The sequence below is a fragment of the Lates calcarifer genome, linkage group LG21, assembly GCF_001640805.2.
Source record: "Lates calcarifer isolate ASB-BC8 linkage group LG21, TLL_Latcal_v3, whole genome shotgun sequence".
NCBI lineage: Eukaryota > Metazoa > Chordata > Actinopteri > Centropomidae > Lates > Lates calcarifer.
Window position 1 is genome coordinate 19,991,121 of NC_066853.1, and position 15,824 is coordinate 20,006,944.

The 15,824-nt window shown below is 39.9% G+C and overlaps 1 protein-coding gene across 1 annotated transcript in view; it reads left to right on the plus strand.

The window, feature by feature from the left end:
- Positions 1–15,824, plus strand: part of LOC108876109 (uncharacterized) — a 49,590-nt gene that overhangs the window by 9,240 nt on the left and 24,526 nt on the right. The window lies entirely within an intron of this gene.

The window sequence follows — 15,824 nt, forward strand, 5'->3', positions numbered from 1 at the left end:
GGGGAAGGAGTGGTTTGTAAGTCTTAATTTGCTGGCATTATCAGTCAATGCCTGTGTTCTTCAGGCTGGAACTGCCCAGACGAAGGATAAACAAAGTGTAGACTCTGTTTAGAGAGCCACGGATAGAGGGAGACCAGAGACAAAACAAGAATCCGGGTGAAATTCTGACTGTGTGCATCATTTCTGTGGTTGAGGACTTTGGGAACGCTGAATGTTTGTTTTGGGCTAAGAAGAAATATGCATTTATTCTTATGAGCCCCGAGGTTGGTAATGCCCTAAACCATTTCTCTGAATACCACACTGATGTTAAGGCTTGTTTCTCAGCATTTCTCAGCATTTGCAACATTTTTTTTTCATTCTTTTTTTTTTTATTGGGACCCAGCAGAGTTAACAGTGCCTATTCAGACACTCATGTAAAACTGCTTATCACTAAAACTTGCAAATGCCCACAGCAACAAAAAAAGCCTTTAAAAATAATAATAATAATAAAAATCTGCATCCAAACAGAGAAATGGAACTTTGCAAAGTACTTTCTTCTTATCTGTACAACCTTCAGTTGTCTCTGAACACATGTTTTTGCAACTTCATGCTGATACATCTCTTGAGAATGGCTCATTGTTATTTTTTGCAGATTTAATAGTGTATGTGTAGTTACATAATGTTTTCATTTGTAAATTTGCCTTTAAAAGAGATGTTTCAGTATCATGTGGCCCTTGGGATGTCAATGACAAACTCAGTAGCACTTTACAGAATTTATTGTAAACAGCTTTTACACTCTGCGAATTAATCATCTTTCTCACATCAAGTAACTTATTCTTTATAACAATATTTTTTTTGTCTCAGATGTCTGTGTCACTTTCCCTGGTTTTCATTTTACTAAGAATCTTTTTTTTTTTTTTTTTGAATTCTCTGCCTGCTGGTTTTCACGTTGCACCATAATTATCTAGGTCCTTCATAATGACAACAGACTATCACTGGTGCCACAGTGCTTGTTAGGCTGACATTCAAATATGGCTCAAGGCTCAGTCTTTCTCAGATACTCCAGCGTGTCTTTCGATTGTCTCAGAGTGAAAGTCAAAGAAATAACATGGTTTTCCCACCCCCACCACCCGCCAACCTGGGCCAACACAGCTCCCACACACAGTGTCTGTTCCGAGGTCTCCTGTGGAACAGTTTTGTCAGCTGTGTGGTGTAGGAGTGGGTAATGACATGCTTACTACAGATGTCTCTAATGACTCATGACAGGCAAACACTGGAACCCAGACGTGGTTATTAATTTCACTGGACAAAGCCTGATTTGAATAGTTTTACTACAGATGATAAGGTGACTGAGTTTGAAAGGTTGTAACTTCAATACTATAACATAAAATCATCACACTGTCTGGGTATTTGACTTCACAATCAGACAGCGTTCCTTGACAAAATGAACTTGTTTTTGCAAATATTTGTGATCAAATCTACAGTACAATCTTCAGAAACAGTCTTAATCACTATTTGAAAATTAAACACATTACTAAAACATGATTAGACTTACCTTTTCTCTTGAAACCCTCCATGTGCTATATTCTGCAAAAGCCAATGTCGTAGGGTATGTTAATGTTAGGATATGAGTTAAATTTGTCTTGAGAAGTTGAGAATTCTATCAAACTTGCAATAACAGATTTTTGGGCCTCTCAGGGGCAGTGGGAACAAGCATGGCAGTGACATATCATCACTATATTACGCTAATATGGTGAACCTGTTTAGAAAAAGTTATTTATACACTCAGCAGTTACAGTACAAAGGAGCATTATCATTTATTTGAAATCATGTCTCTGGTTACCTGATGAATGTCAGGCCAACGCTCTTCTCCTTTAAGCTTTGTTTCTGGTCTCCAGTAACTCACTAACTTTGTCTGTTGGTTTTAGAGCTTTATAGGTGAAAACAGCTGCCTGCTGCAGCTGAAAGCAACACACGACAGCAGTGAGTGCGAACAAAAACAATAAAATTGTGGATCGTAAAAAACCAAGACAGTGAGCTGAGAGGTGCTGAAATGCTCCTTACAGTTGAGGCAAATTGCAGAGTCTGGTGGTAATTTCCTGTAGGTTCATCTCTACAAGCAAACCCTTTCACCTACAAGTAGTCATGTGATCCACTAGCAACATAAAAATATTAATTATAACTGCTTTAATGGCAGGAATCCTTCCAATCCAATCCAATCCTTCCACACTGGATGGATTGGACATAAGGCACGACCAGCTGACTTACTCCATATGAATGTAATTCCTAGAAAACTGGGCTCAAACTCAAACTCCAAGCAACAAAGCCAAGTGGAAGTGCTTCAGGATGCTGTTTCTCAACACTGACACTGACTTAAGTTTGAATAGGAGTAGTTAATGTTTTTTCATAACATGTGCCTAGGTTGTAAAATTTGGGAATCCTTACCCTATTAACAAAATGTCAAGGTTTGAAAAGGATTATGCTTTTAGGCATGTTTGTATGATTGACAGGTGTCTCTGTCAATCACAGTCAAACTGTTTGCTTGTCTCACCTCAGCTTCACTTAGGCTTTGTCTACTTTGAACAAATTTGGATTGTCTACTTGCTGTAGCCACTGCCAAGATATCAGTGAGGGGGAAAATTGAACCTTCAAAACATTTCTTCATCAATCTGTGGTTGGCATCACAGACACTACTGCCATGCGCTACTACAGAGAAAAACTTGATGGACTAATAGGAGAAAGATCGGTAGCCACCATTATAATGTCCTTCTCTTTGAGCCCAGAGTGAGATTAAGGGAGAGGTTCTCTTTTGAGACTTATGAGATAAAGAGTTCGTCACTCCCGATGCCCTCGAGAGACTCTGCAGAAATGATTAGGTTCATGTGCCACTCAATTATCTGTTCCCTTAAAGCATTCCCTTTGACGGTGCAATTATACAGGATGGAGGTGAATGAGAATGTTGGAGACTGTGATGTGGGCCTGGCCACTGTTGGAGCTTTAAATATGGTCAGCTTAATAGATCACACATGTCTTGGCAATGTTTGTATTTTCATTCAGTAGACAAGAGTCATACTCTTTACGGAAAAAAGGAGGAAAAAAAATGAGGGGACAGCATGCAAAAAGAATGACGCTCCCTTTTTCCATCTGTTCAATTAATTTGCCATTAAAAATGCTGTTGAAGCTTTTCTAAACTTTCTGTGTTTTTTTCTGCCACTTTCTTTCAATTTGACGCCACTACTCAAAAAACAAGTTGTTTTTTTTTCTGGTAAAACTATCATGACGGTGTCGATATGGCCTTGCTCCTGGACCTTTATGGAGAGGTTTAAGTGTACACTGCCTGCCTCACCAGATCAGGTTTCTACTGTTCCCCCACTGAATCTCCCCCAGGCCCAGCTGCCTGGCAAAGCATTCATGATTAAATGTGAGACACGAGCCATCCTGCCAAGAGAAAGCTGGAGGAGGGGCTGCTGGCTTAGGACAACCACAGTTTGGAATTTCTTAGCTGTTTGTCATACACACTGAGAAAAATGAAAGCAGATGTAGAGGCAGAGGGAGAGGGGAGAGGAAGGGAGAGAGGCAATCATCAAAGACAAGAGGTCTCTCAGGCAATAGATACTGTAGGAATAAATCTAAAGCAATATTTATAAAGCAATATATGCTGTATACAGAAGGACTTGCCAAGCGGAGCTGAAATTATACAAACATCTCTCGCAAGGCACAAACAATCTTATTGGCTGGGCTAAACCATAGTGGGTGGGGCCAAAGAACCACAGTTTTTTCTGGCTAACATGCTAAGTTACATTAAAGCGCCACTAATATTATAATTATATGGGAAGAAGAGGAACTAATACTCTTTATATTGGCAATGAATGACATGATTGATGCGAAAAGGATTGCTTGAACTGACGAACCCACTGAGAATTATTTGTCAGTGTTGCAATATCAGCTCTACAACACTGCTTAGCCTCTTTTAGCTTGGTGTTTTCATTTACAGCCTTCAAATCCCCTGTCTAGTTCTTCTGCACTGCTTTCAGTGGCACCACTTCTAGCAGCAGCTGGTCGCTGTTTCCAGAAAAAAATATCTTCAATAAACCCACTGTACTCTACCAGCCCTGTAGCATTCATCAGCTAAAGAGCCAAAAGGATATCTCCTGAAAATGCAAAAGACAAGAGGTGTTTTTTTTTTTTTTTTTTTTTTTTTTCTCAGAAGTTGGTGCAGACCAAAACTGAGATAAATGAAGTGGAGGAATGGGACAACATTCATCAGGTATCCTGAAACACAACTAATTCACAGATTTTAAATGACTAATCTGGAGTTCTTCTACCCTCCAGCAGCCATGAAAATACTTGATTACATTTCATGGGATATGCAAGTAACATTCAAAATCAGGAGCAGATAATATTACGCTCCAGTTATTCGCTAATCGATGAAAATAGATTCTTCAGCTGCTGTTTCAAGCTGCACAGGCCTACATTAGCTTTCAAGGAGAGCTGGTCCCTAACATCATCAATACCAGGGTCTTAAATGTTATAAAGAAAAGGAAAAGGAAGCATTAGCTAACAAACTTAAATTACCTGCAGGAATGGAATTGAGGGTCATTCAGGAAAATTGGTCTCACCTCTACACTATTTAAGATTAATGATCAGCTACTCTGTGTCTTTCTCCCTAAGCTGTCACTGTTTGTTTGGTTTCTTTTTCAGCACCAACAACCACAAATGCAGAGCTTAAAACTATATTCACTGAATTCTCACTTACATCTGACTCTCTTCACACACACGTTACTTTTGAGGCAGTTATCACATGGGGAATGGTCAGTTCACTCAGGATTTGTCCCAATTAACATAAATCAGCTACATCTATGTTGGCTCATTCACTCTGTGTGTGTCGATGCAAAGATAGAGAGCATTTAATCTGATAAGCAGTGTGAGGTAAAATGTAAAGGGACACACAAGGTTGGTCGGTTTCATAAACAACAATAGATTAATAAATAAATAATCATTTCTAACTGCTGGGGTCTGTACCATGAGGTGAGATTAGTGGGTTATCCAGCTGTCTTTGGGCTTATCTCCAGGCGGATCGGCTCAAAACCAGTCAGCAGCTAGACCACCGACCAATCAGATCACTGGAAAAACTGACTCATCATTCCTACAGGATGCTGACATAGACTAATGAGTTTACAGTCAAGTGACAAATAAAAGAGCAATTGATATTCTCATAGATCAGGAGAATCATTATCTGTTCCAGGCTTACTATGTGTCCACTCTGGTTTTAAAGCAGAGCTTCTAACAAACAGACACAGAGTTTAACACTTCATAGCTACATAATGATAGTTATGTGTATTCTGGAGTCTTTCATTCGTGACAGCAATTCTGACAATGCCTATACTTTTACACTCTCAGACAGTAATTGCAGATGAAAATAACACTAGGAGACTTTGTGATGATAATATGGAAGTAAAAACTTAACCTTCTCCTGTTTTTCATAAGGATGGCCAATGTTAGACTCAGTGAAGCCAAATGACAGTAAGAGAGCCAGGCTGAGTTTCATGGTACAGGTCTCCAGCTGTCTCTAATATATGTCTATAAAACTAAAAGCAAACAAAGACAAACAAGCAAAATTCAGATGAGATCAACACAGCTGATGTGCAGTTGGACGATGTGACAATCCTCTGTGACGAGCCTCTACCTGCAGGATTGGACCGTCATTTGGGAGAATTCGGCTCACCTGGCCTGACTGCCTGCTGCTCTATTTAATGTTATTAGCCTCTGTTTTCTCTCCCCTGGCTTTTACTGTTTGTTTGGTTGCATTGGCATTCTGTTTTTCCTCCAAGAACTGCAAATGCATCCTCTGGAAACTCAATGATTTCAAATTCCTCTCACATGTTTCTCTTTACTTCTCGGTTGAATATCACATTGAAAATATGGCTCTCCAAACCTCAAACTCAAAAGCCTCAAGTTAAGATTTTACCTTCACTTTCTGCTCACAATGTTCTCAGTTGTCCCAATTAACATAAATCTGTTGCAGCTGTGTTGGTGTGAATATGGAGAGATACAAAACTTGATATGTAGCTGTGTTGTGTGAATGTGAGGTGGGAAACATTGTGGAGGGGAAGCTGACTTTCAATTTAGCTTTGTAAAGTGGGAAAATGTGTGATTCCAATACACTGTAGAGGTTTTCAGTGAATGTCAGTGATTCATCTCATTTGATGCATGTGAGTATAATTCTCAGTTTCTAGAACACTAACATAAATCTCATGTCTGGCTAACAGTCAATGGTTGAAATGGCCCGATGCAAATGGCAGTAAGATTTTTCTATATGCTAAATGATTGCAGGTGTGAATTGGTTTGATGCGTCTGTCTTGGAAACAAAAAGCTACTTTTTTTGGTTCTGTGCTGCCATTAGTGTATAGGTTGGTGTTTCAGTGTCGCCTTTTAGAACCCTTTTGTGATTATGTTAACAGTCTTGAAAGCATAATTACATTTTAGAGCACGAATTATGCCATTTTGTAGTTGTTGTTTGTCACCTTTTCACAAAACACTGTTGTTTCTAGAAGAAAGAGAGAAACACTTAATTAAAGTATGTTTGGGTATGTTTCACACGGTGGCTACAGCTAAGTTTTGTTCTTTAAAAAAAAGTGTTATAGTGTGTTTTTTTTAAAACCTGGAATATGGTTGTCAGAAATCTGTGCTGTTGTCACGCTTCAGTGGAGAAGAAAGGCTGAGAAAGAAGAGAATTATTTGAGAGAAAGAGAGAACAAGCAGTGATGTCTGATTGAGGTGTTTGATCCAGGTCATGCTGCGGTCTAATCATTGTAACTGTGGATAGCCTCTGTCGGTGGGTTGTTTTATAAAGGAGAGATGGTTGTGCAGGCCTTCTCTCTAGGACCTAATTCAATTGAAGAATAAATGAGTTCTGTTGGTAATTTGGAGATAACCTGCGCAGTGACCGAGCTTAAAGGAAGATAAGAAACGACACAGAAATGAAGACAAGAAAACGAGACAATTTTTCACCCTGCCTTTGCTAAATTAAACTTTTCCCAGTCCTCCTCAAACTTTAATTAAAACACACACCTGCATGCACATTGCGCACACAGGTTCACACAGTTGTGCGCACGTGCTCGCACACCCACCAGATAATCCAGGAGGAGCAATCAAGTTGTTTGAAAGAGATCAGTAGACAGTGAGCGGAGAGCCTAACTGGAACGTACTGTAGCCTCTCTATCTGTCCCTCTGTTGTTAAGATTAATCAGGGAGGTGCACTCTAAAAGTCAATCGTCCTTTGAGTCATAAAACACAGAGGTGTAGTGAGGATTTTTAAAGGGTCAGTTCACCCAAAGCACAGAAAACATGTTCCCTCTCTCACTCCTGCTGGTACCTTTCCCAGACAATGGTGTTGGCTGTATTTGTGCAGGTTTTGAGGTGTCTTGTTGAGATTAATGTTGCTAAACCAAACATGAAACAGACTTTTTAAATAAGTTTCTACCAAAAAATGAAAGCACTCCACAGTAATGTCAGTAAAGCGACCTGATCATTGTTCCTAGAGAGACAGGTTGCTGCTGAGATTTTTAAATGTAATTCTTTGATTGTTTAAGCAGAGAAAAACACATCTGCCTCCATTGTTTGTTGTCTGGCAGCAGAAGTGTATGAATGGCTGGGTACCTCTTATGGAACATGAAGGAGTGAAGGTGAAGGTTTTTAGTCGAATTTTAGAAACAGCACAATTACTAATAAAGTTAATGAAAAACAGAAATTGGCACAAAATGATGCAAATTCAACCAAGGCTGAAAACAAAGATCCATCCTTGTGAGTTGAAAATATTTCAGCTTGTTCACCTATTTATATAATTAAAGCTGAATACAGCTAACAGCTGTGCAGCTGAAAAACAGATTGCAAAATACTATTTTGGCCAAATCTTCACAAAAAGTGTGAGATGGCAATTTACAATTTACAATCCCATCTTGAGAAAATGTGTCATTGCAATTTAGTTGAGTTAAACCTATGCAGCAAAAGAACATCTTTAGCATAGACTTGTTTAACCAATAACACAAAGAAGCTCCAAGATGTAGCTGATGCACAAACAGATGCACCGTTTAGAACAAACACAAGGTCAAGATCAATGATCATCAGAAGTCACCCAGCCATGGCTTACATTTCACCTCTGTTGGACTGTCTGAATGTGATTTTGATGAGTTTCAAAATGTCAGTGATTAGTGCAATATTTTGAGAGGCACTGTTGTTTCTTGCCACTGCTTTTACCAGGTCAGTGTAGGCCTGTTCAACCTGGTAAATGATGGTAGAAGGTAATGATGGGAGAAATTTAAACCGAAGAAATCAGCATTCCTTCATGTCTAACAAGGCTATTTATAGAGCCATTACTTTCACAAAAAAAAACAACAACACACATTTGAAACTCTAACTTCACTAAACTAAATATTCATCTAGGCTGAATGGATCATCTGTGCATCTGGTTTTTGAAACAAGTTGCCCGCTGGGGTCCTCGCCTCCAATCCTCCTTGAAATTGCAGTGTTGCAGCTCCACTGAAACTGAACAAAGAAACATTTGGTTGTAAATGGCGCTGCAAACCTCCACATGGTATCACTTTGTGGATGGGACCATTTAGCGACTTGTCTCCAAAGCAGTTCCCTTGATTCCCACACGATTGCCAGTTAAAGAACCACTCTGCAGTTGTGTTTATCATCTTCTCTCATAGTGTGATGGTTGGTGGCAACACACTGATCTGTAATTAATGCAGTGTCGAGGCATAACAAGTCATGAGACATGTACAAGCCCAGACTTTACAAACCAGCACACAAAGTAGGCCTCTTTGGTCTGTGTCAGCTTTGAGTTGAGCTTTTGTGTTGAGTCTCTGAGGTGTTTCGTTGCATAAAATTAAATGATTTGTGCATTTTTCAAATAAGACTAAGCATTGTTTTCAGTTGTCACACACCGACAATGTTGTGATTTGGAATGCAGCGTGAATTCATAACCCAGACAGTCGAAATACATACAGCATCATCAAAACATCAAGTGGCACATTTTTTAATCTGCACTAGGAGTGAGGGAAAAAAGTTTTTTTTTTTTCCTTGAAATGAAATATGAAGCTGTGATGTGAGGAATCATCACACATCTAAATTTTCATTCAGTCTTGATGGACTTAACTGAACTGTGTCCCTGCTGTCAAGGTAGGGTTAAGGTTAGATGTGTTTGCTTTGGATTCCGGGAGGAACTGTGTGTGTTTCCTGGGTTCTTGGAGAATAATAAAGTATGTTTTTACTGGGTCGTATTGACATCCCCCCTCCCACCCCCCTTTCTCTTTCTTTTGCCACAACTGAGTGGTTTCCAAAAGTAACAAACTGAGCCCAAAAAAGGCAAATGTGTAAATGTTTAAACCTGGTAGATTTTCAGTGGAAGAGATTATTTTTTTAACCTCAGAGTGTGCATGTTTGTGCATATTTTTGAAGGTTAACTGCATTTATATCAAAACAATGACACATCCATGCTTAGAATGCACTCAAGTTTCTCCTCAGCCAGAGGTAATTGCAACAGAGATGTTGAAAAAAAAAGTGCATTTTTCTTCAGCTACACTTTTGTTTCCAAAGATTTGCACAACTTCAATTTCTTTAGAGGGTCCCTTTTCTTCCCCTTCTCCTTCTCCTCTCCCCATGCTCCTTCCCCTCACAGATTTCCCACCGCAGATAATTTTCAGTGACCACAGCAGAGTCTTGAGATTCCCCGGCAGTATTTAGTGGTGGAAGTAAGTAGCTTCAGTGGCTCGATGAAATGCCTTTGAAACTCTGGTGTCTGTCTAAGCGGTGTGTGCTCGGAGCGGAGCTGCGCCAGGGCTGGGGTGAGGGGGTGATGGTATGCGTGCAGAATCACAATAGTCACCCCTGTTACGTGGTCTGAAGCAGATCTGAGTTAAGGCCGCTTCTGTGAGTGAAGGGAGGGATTTTTCTTGTGTCTGTTGTGAGGAGGACGTACCTCCTCCTTTGAACTTTAAACTCTGAGCCAGACATCAGAGGGCGGGTCAGGTTTTTATTAGCTCACTGCCCTTGAAAAATCAGTCTGTCAATGGAAAATATGCATGCAGACTGGCACAACAGTGTAGATTACATTACACAACAGTAAAAATATTCTAAAATACTTTGTGGACTTGTCTTTCTTTAAAATACCATCTCAATTTCAGTATAAGAAAATGTAAATCCTCTGTGGAGATTGCTCAGTGATTTCTTTTGGCTGACCGTGATGGCAGAAGTTTCAAATAGTTCTCCTCCTCATTGACTGTAATAGCCGTAAAATTACAATTTGTGGTGATGGGTCATATTTGTCCCAGTGGTCATTCTTTTGCTGCATCAGCACAGTTTTTAATAACTGTAACTGACTCTGCTCTAGTATTATAACCTGTCAGATACACTTGTGTTCCTTTTTTCATATCAGAGTGGAGATTTCAGCTTCATGTGTGGATTTTACCTCTGAGACAATAACAGATTGGCGACACAAATGTATTTTCTTAGCGGTGGAGGTGGGGATTGTTGAGATCCTGTGAATCCCCTGTGTGAATTTTAAGGGGTTTATTTCCACTTGGAAAATTCAGTATGCATCCATACTGTTTTATTCTCTTTAGCTTTCTCCTCTGTGAGAGCAAGGAATCCAGGATGAAAGCATTTCATCCATCCATCGATTGCTCCCTCCACCATGAGTGCAGCATCATGTTTTCACTGAAGTGTTTGCCTGAAATCTCAAGCACTGTGGAAACAGCCAATTGTGGAGTCCTTATACCAACCTGGCTTTCCATAAACCACAATGAACTGTGCATTAACACCAGTCTGTGGAAACTGCATTCCAGTTAAGCAGCAGGGAGACTATGCCTACCACTGTAATTGTTCTGGCTCACTTACAGTCTTCACATTTACTGCATATCAATTGTTTTTCCATGTACGGGTCTATATGAATATGATCAGGAGGTCTCAAAGCTTCTGTTTTCTTTGAAAATCACCAGCTGAGAAATTATATTTCCCCTTTCTCTTGGTTTAATAAATATAAAATATGTGAGCATATAAACACATCTTTCCTACAGACAGAAACAGGAAACTCTGTCCTACAGACATCACAACTCTCAAGTGATGTCATCCATCAGCCTCATACTGATTCTAGCAGCAGTGAACAACGTTTTTTCCCCTATAACTCACACACAGTTGAATTGTATGTGCTTTTATTACTTATGATTCAACAAATGTCTGTTTTATTAGAATATCATCCAGAGTCCTCTGATTCATTTTTAGTTTAGAAAGACCACAACACGTGTTATATCAGGCAAACAGACCTAAAATCTGTTTTGTAAGTCAGTGTGCATTATTTTTGGATATTAACTGAGAAATTCATTATTGTAATTGTTAATGCGCAGAAAGTCATCTCCCAACAAATAGAGGCTTAGATATGAGTGGTTGTGATATTTATCTTATCTGCTTATTTTGTCCAATTCACTTTAACTTTTCTATTTACCGTAAGCTGCCTGTGGATTTGTTTCCACATTTAGGCTAAAATGACACAGTAAATGTCCTGAGTTTAACATTAATAATGACTCCAAAGTAGAATCACTCTATGTCACCCACAACCGTTTTTGCTTTGTTAACTGGCTAACTTACCACAAGTAAAACCATCAACCGCTGTGCAAGTCAAATATCTTTTACAAAATGGTAACGGTTGCTCTGCATGTTAGTGAGCTATTGAAAGGATAACTGAAGCCCACATATTCCCATGCTTTTGAGAGTGCACTATATCCTCTAAAAGACTTTCTGCACTATTTTTGAATCTGCACTGAAATAAGCTTTTGAACAGATAACAGATAATGTAGAACTCTAAAAATATAAATGGGGTGAAGTAAGGGTTCTTCTAGTACAACATCATTAATATGTTAGATTGCAGTCAGCCTATGAATCATTTTAAGAAATATGCTGTATTTCATTTCTTGTGCTGCTTCCAGAGCCTTTATGAGTTTTTGTGGAGATTCTATTTTTGTTCCTAAATTGGGGATGAGACATTCGTTTGACATCATTTCAGGAGGCACGAGTGGTTCACAATTACATACTCATTTCCTTTATGTTTCCATGTTCGAAGATGTTCACATTTCACACATTTTCCAGCTCCCAAATGAAACTTGGAGATGTATCAGCAGACAGGTCTCACCATGTTGTAGGACACGTTTGTTTACTTTTGTCCTCTGCCCTAAACTGATGAGGATAAGATGGTAATCTCTGAGATGGTCATCTTTTGAGTCTTCTTCCAAGGAGCTTTGTCTGTTTTGTCTTACTATCCTGAAAAACAGGAAGAAGTCACAGCATGCCATGCATTAGTCAATCTAAGATGTACCAGTGGATTTCATTTGTGATGTTAAAAAAAAGAAAAGAAAGAAAACAGCAGGAAACAACAACAGTAATTAACAGGTTGAGAAAAAATAAAGTCTCACTGATAAACTTCTTATTGTGATCAAAATCAATTTCACCTTGCTGCATTAATTTTCTTGATATAAGATTAATCTAAAATAGAAAGGTTCAGCATGAGAGTTCATTGAGGTAACTGTCACCAACTTTTGATTTAACTTTCAAACATATTATGTGATATGCTTGTATGTGATCAATCACAACATTTGGGTGATTTCTAATTAAGATTTGAGTAATGATTTTGAGCGATGATCCTGATGACTTTATCTGTCTGCATAGATGACAATAACCCTGTCAACAATTCATTTACCACAGATATAAAGAGCATCAGAGTATTGTCAGGTGTATGATTGAGTATTCTTCATCACCAGATGTTATTAGAATGTAATCTTCATCAGGAGATTCTGACTCATTATTTGGCAACCTGGTAAAATACACTGAACATCATTAGCTCTGGTTTTCACAGTGTGTAGTCTCTCTCACGTCAACCTGCTCTCGAACATATCCAGACTGACTGGGTTCGTTTCTCTGTCAGCTTTTAACCAGGCAAAGGAAATTACAGCCGTGACCTCATGGTGAGTGATTTCCAGTGTGATTTCCAGTGTCTTTTTTTTATTATCTCAGGGGGCAACCACATAGCTACAGTAGCCATATGTACATCAAAATTTTATTCAACTTACTTTATGGCGCATAAAACTGGAAACGTCAAACCCATAGAAATGGAGAAAGGCTGCATATGTGGAGTCCCATAGACCACACTGTCACAACTACACCTGAAAATTATGTGTCCTCACACCTTTATAGGAAAGCTGTGGTAGCATTCTTGTGTTGGTGTTCATTTGTTTATGAGTCATGGTGCTGTGTTGTACAGGTAGCCTCATTCACTCCAGGTGTTATGGGTGCCTTCTTAATTGGGCTTAATTGATAGTTAAATTCAAAAAGCTCTAAAAATGCAGAGTAAAAGCAAATGAGCTCTTAAAAGGTAATCAGAACAGCTGATGACAGATACCCAGAGACAAATACTCAGTGGAGGGGAAATACAAAATTAAAATGTCAGACAGAAGAAAAGTGCTCAGCAAATGAATATTGAAGAGTGAATTCATATTCCTGCACTGGAGTCCTGAGGTCTGCCAGTGTGTATAAAGGAATCAATGGCAATTTTCCAGAGAGAACACAAACAGTCCAGTCCAGGAATATAAATATATTGTATTTCAGATCTAATACTCAATCCCAGAGAGGTTATCTGAATACATTTGAGTGTGTACGGTGTTTGAGATGACACACTTGCTTAGCAGCAGAGGCAAGAAAAGGGGCTGGCCTTGGGGATGGCATCTGCAGGCTCACCAGCCCAAGTGTAGCTAAATTGAAAACCTGCTCTCGAACATATCCAGACTGACTGGGTCCGTTTCTCTGTCAGCTTTTAACCAGGCAAAGGAAATTACAGCCGTGACCTCATGGCGCTTGGCAGAGAGAGACAAGTAATTTTGCTTACACGGAGAAGAAGGTAGGAGAGGGAGGACAAGGTGGAGACGAGGGTACAGATCTATCACAAGCACTGCAGTTCCTCCAGTTCAGAGCTGGGACCAGCCATTAAATTAACATTCAACACATAGAGGAGTTCAGCTGGGGCATGAAAGAACTTGATAGTGCCTGCTAAAGCAGACTGGGAGCTCTATCACCAACACTGCACGGCCGGCTCTTTTTATGGAGCCAAAGCTAGTTTACAGATTAGTGATGATTCACGGTAGAAGAAACTGCAGCAGAATTTCTGTACGCTTCAGATATCCTCGTCATAAAACAGAAAAACAGGAGACAATCTCATGTATATAATACTAGTATATGTTTAGATTTTTTTTTTCCTAATTAAAGTGCTGGAGTGAATGGGCCAGTGGGCAGAATGGATAGAAAGTTATGTAGCTTTTAAAATAAGCTATTACATCTTGACAGCAGATACTGGCTTCCTGAAGTTAATAAATGAGCGCAATTCGCTTCCTGGAGCGATGTTGCGGTTTATTCCCCCATTAGGAGGCAGTGGTCCACCCATTCCAATCATTCTTTAATTAGAACTGTTGTTATTTAGGCTGTCACAGGAGGTAATACCTCATGACAGCATCAGCATCAGCTTGGCAGCCTGCAATCTCATATTCATTGACAGGGGCTTTGGTGCTGCTTGTCGTCGCTTCATCTACCCCGCCGGACTCAGCGGTGCACCAGGCACTTCCTGCTGATGTGTGCGTGGTTACTTGGAGATCTCCGGCTCTCCATGCCAATGTTGAGTGTCGTCTGTTTGAGTGTGGAAACATGCTAAGTGTTTTTTTTTTATTATTATTATTGAAGGCTCATGATTATTTCCCCAGATTGCCTTAACGTCCCATTGAGTCACAAAATGTTTACACAGGAATGAAGGAGGCTATAAAGTGAAACAGAATGGCTCAGCAGGGATTTATTCAGCCATGCAGTGACATCCATCCATTAGTTGCGATCTGGTCCCTAACTGCCAGCAGTGCATTGAAAAAATAGAAATGTAAATAAAACAAAACAACCAATATGACTAAAAAAATGTTTTAAATGTCATTATGTTGTTCTCTGAGCTAAGGTGTTCTTCATGAAGGCCCAGCATTTCTGAGACAGGTTCAGAGTGGGCTTGGTTTCATCTTAATAACACAGCCCATGTGTTAGCAATTTGTGTTTAATGAAGTGCTGCCCTCTGTGGAGTAATGTAGAACAGCAATCACACACCATCACAATCCCCCCACCCCAGTCGCCTCCAGCCCCCGTCTTCGTTTTTACACATCGGGTCAGAGAAGTGGTGGAGAAACAGACCATCAGTGTGAGTCTAGGTGAAATAGGATGCAGACCTCTCCAGAGGGTAAACTACTGCGGAAAAGAGGATGACATCAGGAACCCCGGCTCCCAGAGGAGACAGCTCTGGAAACATTGAACTTTAACGAGATTACCAACTCCGGGAGGGGTAGGGGAAGGAGACGAAGCAGCATGTGCCGCTTGGAGTTGGCAGCATGAAATACAGATTTATGAACTCCATTAAACCACATTTCTTTCTCTTTATTGGGGCCTGCAGCATTTACCCAATGTGGAAAAAGGGTATTAAAAAAATCTCCCCCAGATAAATTAGTAACAGCCTGGGCATTTACCTCCACATAAGGTAGCTGTACAACTCATGAATAGAGAGATAAAAGTGACTAGACACCTTGACTGTTTCACTGTGCTGACCGACTGGCAACTTGTGCAAGCTGAAGTAGGAAACCAGTCACTGTGGTTTTTGAAACAGGTGGCTGTCTCAGACTGGCATTGGTGGTGTGGAGCTGGCGTGGGTTCGTAGCCAGACTCTCAATCTGTCCACTTGAAAACTCCCCAGTATTGCTGGAAAGTATTATTGCCCCTGC